Below are 12754 nucleotides of genomic sequence, written 5' to 3' on the forward strand. Positions count from 1 at the left end.
CCCATGGGCTCACCCTACTGGGCTCATCGCCTTCATGTGTGGGTACGTCACTCCAGCGCCACCTTGGTACAAGTGGAAGGAAAGCATAACCGCCAACGAGCCAGTCGGACGTGGGGCATCCGATCCCCTAATTTAATCGATGCCGCGCATTTCGAACCCAGACAACTCGGGCGGAATTATCGCCCCCTTACGACCAGGCTACTACCCGGGTGGCTTCTCTCTCTTTTCTCCCTCTTCTCTTATCTTCTTCTCCTTTTCTTCTTTTCTTCACCATCTTCTCTTCTTCTTTCCTTTTTCTTCTCCTCTACCTTTCCCTTCCCTTCTCCTTCTTCTCTCTTCTTTTCCTTTTTCTTCTTCTCTGCCTTTCCCTTCCCTTCTTCCTTCCTCTTTCCTCTCATCATGTTCTTCTTTTCTCCTTTTTATCTCCCACCTCCTTCGGTGGAACAGGGTCCAAGAAGAGGGCCTGAGGTCGAGCCGGCGGCTCCCTCTCCCATTCCCACTGCGGTGGGGTAGATGATCCCTGGCTGCGGCCACGGCTGAGCTCCCAGCGCCGGATCCGCGGCCGAGGACCCCAGGTAAGCCCTTCTCCTTCCCTTCCTCTTCTTCTTCTTCTTTTCTTTTTTTTTTTATTTGACCTATCCTCGTCGAATTAATTGGGAGGAGGAAATGCAGGGAAAAGGGAAAACGGGTCGAGAGGCTTACCTAGCTCCGAGGATGAGCTGCGATGACCCTCTCCAGCGGGACGCTGGAGGAAGGAGGGAGGGACACTGTGAGGGATGAGATGGGATTGGGAATTTCTCTCTCTTTTTTATTTTTTTATTTTTTAATAAGCTGATTTAGAACCACTGCAATGCTCGCGGCGGTTGTGCGGGATCTGCGGCCACTCAAGAGACCGCGGAGTTGCCGCGGCGGGCCTTGGGCTAAAGTCGGCTGGCCTGCCGGCATCATCCCTTAAATTGGTATTGTTTAATAAATAATAATAAAAGTGCTACATTAATATTATATTTTTGGTGGATGCAGTTGATCGTAAATCAGAGTTAAGATGCGAATTTGGTACAAATTTGGATGATACATAACCCCGAACCTGATCATGCCGGAGCATAATTAATATGATCAATTACACTTGCACTCGAGCAACACTTGGCAGTCATTCGGAGGCACCACATAATGGATTCGCCAAGGGTTTTGTTTCATTATCCGAGAGGACCCAAAAGCCCGTGGGCTCACAGCAGCGGATCCGTCATCACGTTCCATCCGCGCCTCCCTGCATCATGTTCGTGTCCAACTCATCTCGTCCACGTCTGCCTCTCCCAAACTCCAGCTCGCGCGATCGTGAAGCATCCCAAACCGTCCACGAGTCCAAGCTTCATCCCCAGCAATCTTGCGCAGCCCCAGCATCCGCACGTCGTCCGCGTCCGCGACCATCTCGGCGACCTCCCCAACAGTCCGCGATCAGTTTCCTTCTCGGCATCTTGCAGATCGGCGACTCGTCCCAGCGTCGATCCCACGCAAGTCCAGCCTCTTCATCCGCCCGCGATCATCTCCACAGCTTCCGAGCCCGTGATCCCCTTCTTCCGAACCCGCATCAGACCTCCCCAGCCGTCTGCAAAGCATCCGCTCACATTTGCCGCCTCCCACGCATGATCCGTGGCATCCGTTCTCAGCGCCGGATCCGTGACACGCTCCTCTTCCGCCAATCTCACGGCTCCCAGGCATATCAGCCGATCCTAGCTTCCGGATCAAGCAGCATCACCGCCCTGCCATTCGCCTCACCACAGGCCTCCCAGCAGCCCGCTTCTTCCTCCGTTCCAGCCGTCCGCAACGCACGATCCTCGGTGACGTTTCCTCCCCACGCGCGATCAGTGGAACCATCGATTCCATGGGCTCTGGGGCGATCTATATGAAGAGGGCCTTCTCGACTGGAAAGGGATCCCTTTTTGGAAAAACAGAGGCGCCGGGCTGCTGCAGTGGAAGAAAACAAGAAAGAAGAAAGGGAGAAGAGAGCTGCCGGCCTCTTGGTTTCAAACGAAAAAAAAAAAGAAAGGAAACAGGGGATGCCCTGTTTTCGAAAATAAAAAGAATAAAAAAATAGAGAGTGAGAAAGGGAGGGATGTTGATGTTGTAATGGCTTGCTAATTCCTTTAGCAAAGGGTGATGGATGAATCCTTGTCATGTTGCTTTCATCAAGTATACTCTAATCTTTTATTCTAATTGTTTTATATCTATTGGTATGTTTTGAATTCTTGAATATTTATTTATTTGATAGATCTTTTATGGTTTATATATGTATTGATGCATGGATTGTTTCGATTTTTGATTTGTCGTAGACGTAACCGGCACGATAAATACTTAGATGTTAAATTCATGTTTTCAGATTGTATACTCCATGATTGAACTACTCTATCTTATTAATCTTTAATCAAATCACCGAGTTTATTTATTGAAAGTAATATTGTTAAGAGGATTCCGGATCCCTAGCCTTCTCTATATTCTTGAACTTTGTTTAATTATCTATTAATCCTCTGCTTTTAACTTTTAAAAATCAACTGAAAATTACATCTAAAAACGCTAATAATCTTTAGATCATTCCCTGAGGAATCGACCTCGGACTCCCGAGTTATATTACTTGTGCAAATCTCCTGCACTTGGGAGAGCAGTTTTATTTTTGCACCAAGTTTTTGGCGCGTTGCCGGGGGAACGGCTGAGTTATTAGCATAAATTTTATAATTTTTACCTTAGTAGTTAGTATTTTTCTCTTGAAAAAAAAAAAAAAAATTAAATTACATCTTTACTACTATTTTTAATTCCCTGCACAGTTTGCATCAAACTCTGATATCATAGAAATTAGCCGTCTGATTTGACTCAAATTTGGTCAACTAGTGGACGACACATTGTTGAATAATCTGAACGGTCTGATTGACATTCTGAGACTTTTAAGACCATTAGATTAATATAAAATCTTGCTGATTTCTGTTTTAAATTTTCTGCATTTATTTATTTTTTTAGAATCAGAATTATATTGTTATTATATCTCATTAACCCTTGTTGCTAATTGAAAATTTAAGAAAAAAAAACTTTAAGAAAAGATCAAGGGTGATTATTCAAAAATAAAAAAAAAGAAAAAAAACCTAAAATTTCAAATTTCAAATTTTCAGAATTTAAATTTCAAACGTCAACTCATAAAATTTAAAAAAAAATAATAATTTGCTTGATCACCTATTCAATGAAATTTAATGTCATGTCATAAAATATTAAAAAAAAAAAATCTCTTGATTGTTGCATATAGTATAAGGCGTCAGCATAAAATATTTTAAGGGCAGAACCCATTTAAAAAGATAAGGTCGGGATTTCATCACTCGTCCTTAGCCCAAAAATCACCCCAGTGCATAAATATCCTAAGCTTAACTAAAATCAACTAGACGTTGTCCCCTAAGGACATTCGAGCTCAATAGGACGAAACCACCAAAAAGTTGCACCAATTTCGCTCTGTGGCTTAGTTGATGTCTAGGCAAGCTTTGTCCCTATAAGGGAGACAGTTCATCTGTTCGAGGCAAGTGATTTTAAGTGGGACCTTTGCGAACGCATCGTGACCCCTCCACTTACCTGGGAGCTTACCTGGTCAACTCGGTTCATTAGACCGGATTGGAGGCTTAGGTGCCCTCTTCAAACGTTAGGAGCTGTCTAGAAATTTAAGAAAAATATTAGAAATTGAGGTGTAATGTTTTGTTGCATGTTTGATTGTGAATAGATTTTTGTTTTAGGGTGTCGTTTTAGGTTATCTTTAGTTGGTACTTATAATTTAAAAAAAAAAAGAAAAAAAGAGAGGGAAGATTTTGCATGCTAAAGTGGAATAGGGACGACACTGGTCGATTAAGTCGTACAACTTTAGATCATCCCTTAGGACATACCCTGAAATTCCTTCTCAATATCTCACACCTTGTGAGATGGCTGATTTAAATGAAGATGCGGGGAGTCAACACAATCGAGAACGAGAACCCCATGTTACTGACACCTACCTAAACTGGCTAGGACTAGTCAGCCTTCATGCATAATTTTTCCTGATAATGTAGGACATTTTGACATCAAACCAGGGGTAATCCAATTGCTGCCCCAAGTGTGTCATGGGTTAGAGTCCGAAAGTCCGTATGCTTCATTTAAAGGATTTTGGAAGAATTGAGCATTACATTTAGAGTTGCCAATGTCACCGAGGATTGTCCTCAAGTTGACATTGTTTCCTTTCTCTCTAAAGGATAAGGCCAAAACATGGCTAAACTCTTTGCGACCTAGTAATGAATTGGCAAGTAGTGCAGAGAGAATTTTAAAGAAGTTCTTCCCCACACAAAGGACCAACTTTTTGAAAAGACATATCAGCAATTTCCAACAAAAAGATATATGAAACATTTATGAATGTTGGAAAAGATTTAAAGACCTTCTTCTCTCATGCCCTCATCACGGATTCGAAACTTGGAGAACCATTAGCTTCTTTTATGAAGGTTTATCTCACACAGTTGAAACAGTTTGTAGAGACCATGTGCAATGGTAGATTTTTAGAAAAACAACTTGATGAGGCATGGAGTATTTGGATTCCCTTGCTGAGACTGCACAACTTGGGATAACGGGGATAGAAACAACAAGTCTTTGCTTAAGCCTACTAGCTCTGTACAGGAGGCCTTTTACAACCTCAAACTGAGGATGATCTTCATGCTAAAATGCAGCCTCACTAGGAAGGTAGAAAGAAAATTGAGCTTAGGAAGGCTGAGCTATGCAAAACTATAGAGGTTAGAAACGAGTGTTGTGGTATCTGCGATATGTTGGGTCATACCACTACAGATTGCCCCACCATACCGGCATTCAAAGAAGTCTTGCACGATCAAGCAAATGCTATGAAACTCCTACCAAAAGCCTTATAACGATCCATACTCGAATACCTATAACCCTGGTTGGAGAGAATCATCCAAACTTTAGGTAGAGAATGATATCCTCAACAGTCATACCATTCCAGCTCCTCCACCTGCAATCTACTTTTGCATCACCCTCTCAAAAGCATATCGAGGATACCTTGCAATCCATAACAAAACTTTTCTACAAGGTCAAGCTAATATCAATGCTCAAATACTCGAAATTTGAAGACATAAGGACCAATTGTCATGTTGACTACCGTCCTAAGTACCCAAGAGAAGGGTAAGCTTCCAGCTCAACCCCAACCTAACCCACAAGTGCCAGTAGTAATAATACGGCTCCTTCTAGTTCGCATACAGAGCATTGCAAAGAGCATCATGACTTTGGGGAAAGTCATTGATCAAACCGTCCATTGAGACCGCAGGTCACTTCTAATCTGATTGCTCCCAAAGTTGATGAGAGACAAAGAAGAAGTTGAGATCCAACTTCACTAAGAAAGTTGAATGTCCTTTTCCTCCACCTTTTCCACAACGGTTAAAGCCGTTGCAAAAGCTCGAACCTAATTCTGAAATTCTTGAGCTTTTTAAACAAGTAAAGATCAACATACTCTTCTTGATGCAATCAAACAAGTACCCTCATATGCAATTTTTGAAGACTTGTGTACGTGTCAAACGCCGATATAATGTTAGAAGAAGGCATTTTTAACTGAAAATGTGAGTGCTATATTGCAGCACAACATTCTCCCTAAAATATAAAGATCCAGGTTGCCCAAACCATTCTCATGCATCATAGGTGACTTTAGGATAGAGCGAGCATTGTTAGATTTAGGGGCGAGTGTGAATTTTATTACCATATTCTGTATATGAGCAACTTGGTTTAGGTGAGTTGAAGCCAACCTCCGTCACTTTGCAATTAGCTGACAGGTCAGTTAAAATTCCAAGGGGATTATCGAGGATGTATTAGTCCAAGTAGACAAGTTCTACTTTCCTGTCGATTTTATTGTATTGGACACACATCCGGCTTCGAACTCACAGTCTCAGATTCCGGTCATTTTAGGACGTCCATTCCTTGCAACTTCTAATGCATTGATTAATTGTAGGAATGGCGTCATGAAGCTTTCTTTTGGTAACATGACCTTAGAACTGAACATTTTTAATGTGTGCAAACAACCCAATGATCCCGAAGAGAGTAAGGAGGTTGATTGGGTTGAAACCATCGCAGAAGATTATTTGTTAGCTAAAGCAATTAACGACCCATTCAATGATAGCTTAATTGATTGGTGTCCTAATGGAACCAATGATGATGATTTGTCAGTCACACCTATTGTGGATAATCTGGATATCAAGATGGTCAATGGGTGGAGACCAAAAGTAGGAGAATTTGAGAGTTGTCGCCTCGAGAGGTGAAAATAGTACCATCCCATGAGCAAGCACCCAAGCTCGAATTGAAACCCTTACCAAAGGAACTTAAGTATGCTTTCTTGGACCCGAAGATACTTTTCCTGTAATCATCTCGTCTGGACTTGATCATACCAAGAAAGAAAATTAATTGGTGTTTAAAGAATCATAAAGGAGCCTTAGGGTGGTCTATTGCCGATTTGAAGGGAATTAGCCCCTTAATTTGCACGCACCGGATATATTTGGAGGACAATGCCAAAACCACAAGGCAAATGCAACGAAGGTTAAATCCTACAATGAGAGATGTGGTTAAGGCAGAAGTCCTCAAGTTGCTTGACGTGGGTATTATTTACCCAATTTCCGACAGCAAGTGGGTAAGCCCTACTCAAGTCGTTCCTAAGAAATCGGGTTTGACGGTAGTAGAAAATGAACAAGGTGAACTAGTTCCAACTCGTGTCCCGACGAGTTGGCGCATGTGTGTTGACTACCGAAAGCTGAATTTGGTCACACGAAAGGATCACTTTCCTCTACCCTTCCTAGACCAAGTATTGGAGAGGGTTGCAGGGCATGATTTCTATTGTTTTTCTCGATGGCTATTCGGGATATTATCAAATTGAAATTTCACCAGAAGATCAAGAGAAGACTACCTTCACTTGTCCTTTTGGCACATTTGCTTTCCGACGAATGCCATTCGGGTTGTGTAATGCACCTGCAACATTCCAAAGATGCATGCTCAGCATCTTTGAAGACATGAACGAGAAATTTTTGGAAGTGTTCATGGACGACTTCTCCGTTTTTGGCGACACATTTGATGATTGCCTGTCACATTTACAAGCTGTCTTAGCTCGATGTATGGAAAAGAATTTGATACTGAATTGGGAGAAATGCCACTTCATGGTGCCAAAGGGAATTGTCTTAGGACATATTGTTTCATCGAAGGGCATGGAAGTAGATAGAGCTAAGACTGATTTAATTGCTAAGCTACCTGCACCCAAGACGGTTAGAGATGTTAGATCATTTTTGGGTCACGCCGGATTTTATAGGAGGTTCATCAAGGACTTTAGTGTCATAGCTCGACCATTATGTAACTCCTATCCCTTGATACACCGTTCAATTGGACTGAAACTGTCAGAGCATTCGAAAGTTGAAGTCTATGCTTAGCACTGCACCCATCGTGCGACCACCCGATTGGTCATTACCTTTTGAGATTATGTGCGACGCTAGCGACTATGCGATAGGAGCTGTCCTAGGACAACGCAAGGATAATAAGCCATATGTCATTTACTATGCAAGCAAAACCTTAAACGATGCTCAAATGAATTACACTACCACCGAGAAGAAATTGCTTGCAGTAGTATTTGCCTTAGATAAATTTCGCTTTTATATCCTTGGTGCTCTATTGTTATCTTCACGGACCATGCGGCACTAAAATATTTGTTGGATAGAAAGAAGCCAACCACGCTTAATACGATGGATACTTCTACTCCAAGAATTTGATATCACTATCAAAGATAAAAAGGAGTAGAGATGTGGTTGCTGACCATTTATCACGATTAGTTTTTCATGATTCAGTGCCACAGTTTTCCATCAAGGACTCATTCCCTGAAGAGCAGTTGTTTGCACTTTCTAGTATACCATGGTATGCAAATATTGTAAATTTTCTTGTTACAAGCCGGATGCTGGAGCATGGGGGTCGACAGATAGAAAATTTTTCTTGGCGCGAAGTAAAGAATTATTACTATGACGAACCCTATTTGTTTAAATATTACAATGATCAAATCTTTAGACGATGCATACCGGATCATGATATACAAAGCGTACTTTCTTTCTGCCACACTGATGCTTGCGGTGGACACTTTGCCTCTAAGAAAACTGTTGCAAAGGTCTTGCCAAGTGGTTTCTATTGGCCTACTATGTTCAAAGATGCCCACGAGTTCTGCAGAACATGTGATCCATGTCAACGTATTGGAAGTCTAACTCGTAGGCAAATGATCCTCTTCAACCCATATATTATCGAAAGTTTCGATTGTTGGGGCATCGATTTTATGGGCCATTCCCACCATCTTTGGATATGAGTACATTTTAGTCGGTGTCGAATATGTGTCCAAATGGGTAGAACTGTGCTTGTAAGACCAATGATCACAAACCTGTCCTGAAGTTTTTAAAAGAAAATATTTTTCACGATTTGGGATGCCTAAAACATAATTAGTGACGGTGGAAAACACTTTTGTAATAAGCCTTTCGAAACCTTATGAAAAAATATGGTGTCACCATAGAATTGCTACCCATATCATCCGCAAACCAGTGGCCAGGTAGAGTTAGCCAATCGAGAGATCAAACTATTTTAGAGAAAACGGTGAACCCATCACGGAAAGATTGGTCCTTGAAACTATCAGATGCATTATGGGCTTATCGTACCGCATACAAAACCAATCTTGGCATGTCTCCTACCGGCTAGTCTACGGAAAAGCGTGTCATTGCCTGTAGAAATAGAACATAAATCGTATTGGGCAATTAGAAAATTGAATTTTGATTACAAGATGCCGGTCTAGCTAGAAAATTACAATTAAACGAGCTTAATGAGATTCGCAGAGATGCTTATGACAATGCTAAATTTGCAAAGAACGAATGAAGATCTACATGATAAATCAATTTTAAAAAAATCTTTTGAACCTTTGCAAAAAGTTCTTTTATATGATTCCCGCTTACATCTGTTTCCTGGTAAGTTGCGATCGAGATGGACAGGTCCTACATTATAAAAACTGTTTTTCCACATGGGGCGGTTGAGATTGAGAATCACGGGATGGTAGAATTTTTAAGGTAAATGGACACAGACTTAACCTTTTCTTGAGAATTTTGCAGATGAAGAAGACTCCTTTTTCTTGGGGGAGCCTTCTTATGACTGAACATGAAGGCAAAGGTATGTGTATATTAGTTAGGATTATTTTCTAGTTTTGTAGGTTTATTTTCTGGATATCAACAGCTCAAGGTATTCCTCTTCTCTCCAATGTTATTTTCTCTACTGTCTTTTATTATAATTTCTTGTATCTATTACATTGAGGACAATGCAATGTTTAAGTTGGGGGGAGGGAAGTATTTTGCATAAAAAAATAAAAAAATAAAAAAAAAAAGAGTTTTTGCATTCTTTCTAAGCAAATGCACATATATTTTCATATTGAGTTGTGCAACTATTAAGGCAAGGAATACATGCGTACTATGACTGATTAGAGACCTATTATTAGATCCCCGCACATGTATTTAATGATTATAGGAAGGCCTCAGGAGTTCACATTTGTTTAATGTATTTTTATTAAGCTATATCTGTAAAAGAAGTACGAGTATCCTTGTCCGTACTATAAGGTTCTTGATTTGGTTTTCACATAAAGATCGAGGTTGAATACCCCGGCTAGATCATCTAAGTGCCTTATGTTCCGATCTGGTTGACCTATAGTCATGTTGCAGTCACATTATATGGTTCAGTTTACCTTCTCTATTTTGAAAAAAAAAATAATTAAATAAATAAATAAATGAGGAGATGACAAGTCTAACCTCGTGGCGTAGTTTGGTTCGAGTAATTAAGCCCGAGGGGTGTTTACACCTAATGCCTTGAGCCAACTGGATCAAGAGTCATTGGCCGAAAACTCGCTACATGGACCTTGCTAGAGCCTAAGGGGGTTGGACTATTGTAATCACCATATGTGTTTCCAATATATATCTTAAAAAAAAAAAAAAAGCATGAATAGGGTTGGTCGGGCTGAACCCAGTGACATGTGGTAATGGCTGGTTTGACTCCATTGTATTGGACCTTTGTGTACTTTGGATATTTAGTTGGGATTGATAGCTCTTCTTTACATACGAACCATTCTTGACGAATGTAGACAACATGTGATATTCTGAAAATTTGATAGATCAGGTTCTAATAAACTGTAGTAAACACTTGCGAACTTGAGTAGTGCACCTAAAATTCAAGCGGTACTATGTTGTGGTGGAGGTATTAGTGCTCTAAGAAAGTCATTCTGTTTATGCATACTACACTTTAGTATTCCCCTTGCTTTGATAGTTGCCAAGCTTGAGAAAAATATATATATCACATGTGTATTGACTTAGATTTCATTGTATATCATTTTATGAATGATGTTTGTGGGTAACATTACTGCAAACCCTCACGAGACAACACTTGTCCACTAGGATAACCTAGGGGTTTAACGGCTTGTTGCACGTGTTAAGTGCAATCATAATTCCCTACGAAAGTGGGCATGTATCTTTGTTTTGTATCTTTAGCTTCAATAAAAAGTCATAGGTTTACCACACCTTTTGCGCTCTCATTTTATCGTTTGCTCGTTAATTGCTAGAGACTAGCAATAAGCCAGTTGGGGGTGTGATGAGAGCACAAAAGTGCGATCTACACATCACTTAAATTGGTATTGTTGTTAATAAATAATAATAAAAGTGCTACATTAATATTATATTTTGGTGGATGCAGTTGATCGTAAATCAGAGTTAAGATGCGAATTTGGTACAAATTTGGATGATACATAACCCCGAACCTGATCATGCCGGAGCATAATTAATATGATCAATTACACTTGCACTCGAGCAACACTTGGCAGTCATTCGGAGGCACCACATAATGGATTCGCCAAGGGTTTTGTTTCATTATCCGAGAGGACCCAAAAGCCCGTGGGCTCACAGCAGCGGATCCGTCATCACGTTCCATCCGCGCCTCCCTGCATCATGTTCGTGTCCAACTCATCTCGTCCACGTCTGCCTCTCCCAAACTCCAGCTCGCGCGATCGTGAAGCATCCCAAACCGTCCACGAGTCCAAGCTTCATCCCCAGCAATCTTGCGCAGCCCCAGCATCCGCACGTCGTCCGCGTCCGCGACCATCTCGACGACCTCCCCAACAGTCCGCGATCAGTTTCCTTCTCGGCATCTTGCAGATCGGCGACTCGTCCCAGCGTCGATCCCACGCAAGTCCAGCCTCTTCATCCGCCCGCGATCATCTCCACAGCTTCCGAGCCCGTGATCCCCTTCTTCCGAACCCGCATCAGACCTCCCCAGCCGTCTGCAAAGCATCCGCTCCACATTTGCCGCCTCCCACGCATGATCCGTGGCATCCGTTCTCAGCGCCGGATCCGTGACACGCTCCTCTTCCGCCAATCTCACGGCTCCCAGGCATATCAGCCGATCCTAGCTTCCGAATCAAGCAGCATCACCGCCCTGCCATTCGCCTCACCCACAGCGCCTCCCAGCAGCCCGCTTCTTCCTCCGTTCCAGCCGTCCGCAACGCACGATCCTCGGTGACGTTTCCTCCCCACGCGCGATCAGTGGAACCATCGATTCCATGGGCTCTGGGGCGATCTATATGAAGAGGGCCTTCTCGACTGGAAAGGGGATCCCTCATTTTGGAAAAACAGAGGCGCCGGGCTGCTGCAGTGGAAGAAAACAAGAAAGAAGAAAGGGAGAAGAGAGCTGCCGGCCTCTTGGTTTCAAACGAAAAAAAAAAAGAAAAGGAAACAGGGGATGCCCTATTTCCGAAAATAAAAAAGAAGAAAAAAATAGAGAGTGAGAAAGGGAGGGATGTTGATGTTTGTAATGGCTTGCTTATCCTTTGGCAAAGGGTGAGTGATGAATCCTTGTCATGTTGCTTTCATCAAGTATACTCTAATCTTTTATTCTAATTGTTTTATATCTATTGGTATGTTTTGAATTCTTGAATATTTATTTATTTGATAGATCTTTTATGGTTATATATGTATTGATGCCATGGATGTTTCGATTTTTGATTTGTCGTAGACGTAACCGGCACGATAAATACTTAGATGTTGAATTCATGTTTTCAGATTGTATACTCCATGATTAGAACTACTCTATCTTATTAATCTTTAATCAAGAATCACCGAGTTTATTTATTGAAAGTAATATTGTTAAGGAGGATTCCGGATCCCTAGCCTTCTCTATATTCTTGAACTTTGTTAATTATCTATTAATCCTCTGCTTTTAACTTTTAAAAATCAACTGAAAATTACATCTAAAAATTACGCTAATAATCTTTAGAACGTTCCTGAGGAATCGACCTCGGACTCCCGAGTTATATTACTTGTGCGAATCTCCTGCACTTGGGAGAGCAGTTTTATTTTTGGCACCATCCAGCTTATGTTTGAAACTTCCATTGAGCTGGCTTTGGCTTTGGCTTTGGCTTTGCCCTCAGCTTTTCCAGAACCATCCTGAAGAAACAAGCCTGTGAAGTAGCAACCTAGATGAAGGAAGAGGGAGAAGGATGATAGCTTCAGGGTTTTCAGGACTCCACTTAACGAGCAGAAGGATGATCGCCCTTGGCTGACATTGACAAGAAGAAACAGAGGGTATTCCATCCCAACCGTCCAAATACTACAACTGGCCAGTTTCTCCGGTGGGCCGTTGTACCTTTACGCGTATCTCACCGAGTCTCCAACGG

General features: G+C 41.7%; 1 non-coding gene across 1 annotated transcript; it reads right to left on the minus strand.

Moving 5' to 3' along the window:
• Positions 1–4349: 4349 nt before the first annotated feature.
• LOC120109431 lies at positions 4350–4458 on the minus strand. The gene has a single exon (XR_005510311.1). It is a non-coding gene; the product is annotated as a small nucleolar RNA R71 (small nucleolar RNA).
• Between the last annotated feature and the right edge of the window lie 8296 nt (positions 4459–12754).

This window comes from Phoenix dactylifera, unplaced genomic scaffold, assembly GCF_009389715.1.
Source record: "Phoenix dactylifera cultivar Barhee BC4 unplaced genomic scaffold, palm_55x_up_171113_PBpolish2nd_filt_p 002170F, whole genome shotgun sequence".
In the NCBI taxonomy this organism is placed as follows: Eukaryota; Viridiplantae; Streptophyta; class Magnoliopsida; order Arecales; family Arecaceae; genus Phoenix; species Phoenix dactylifera.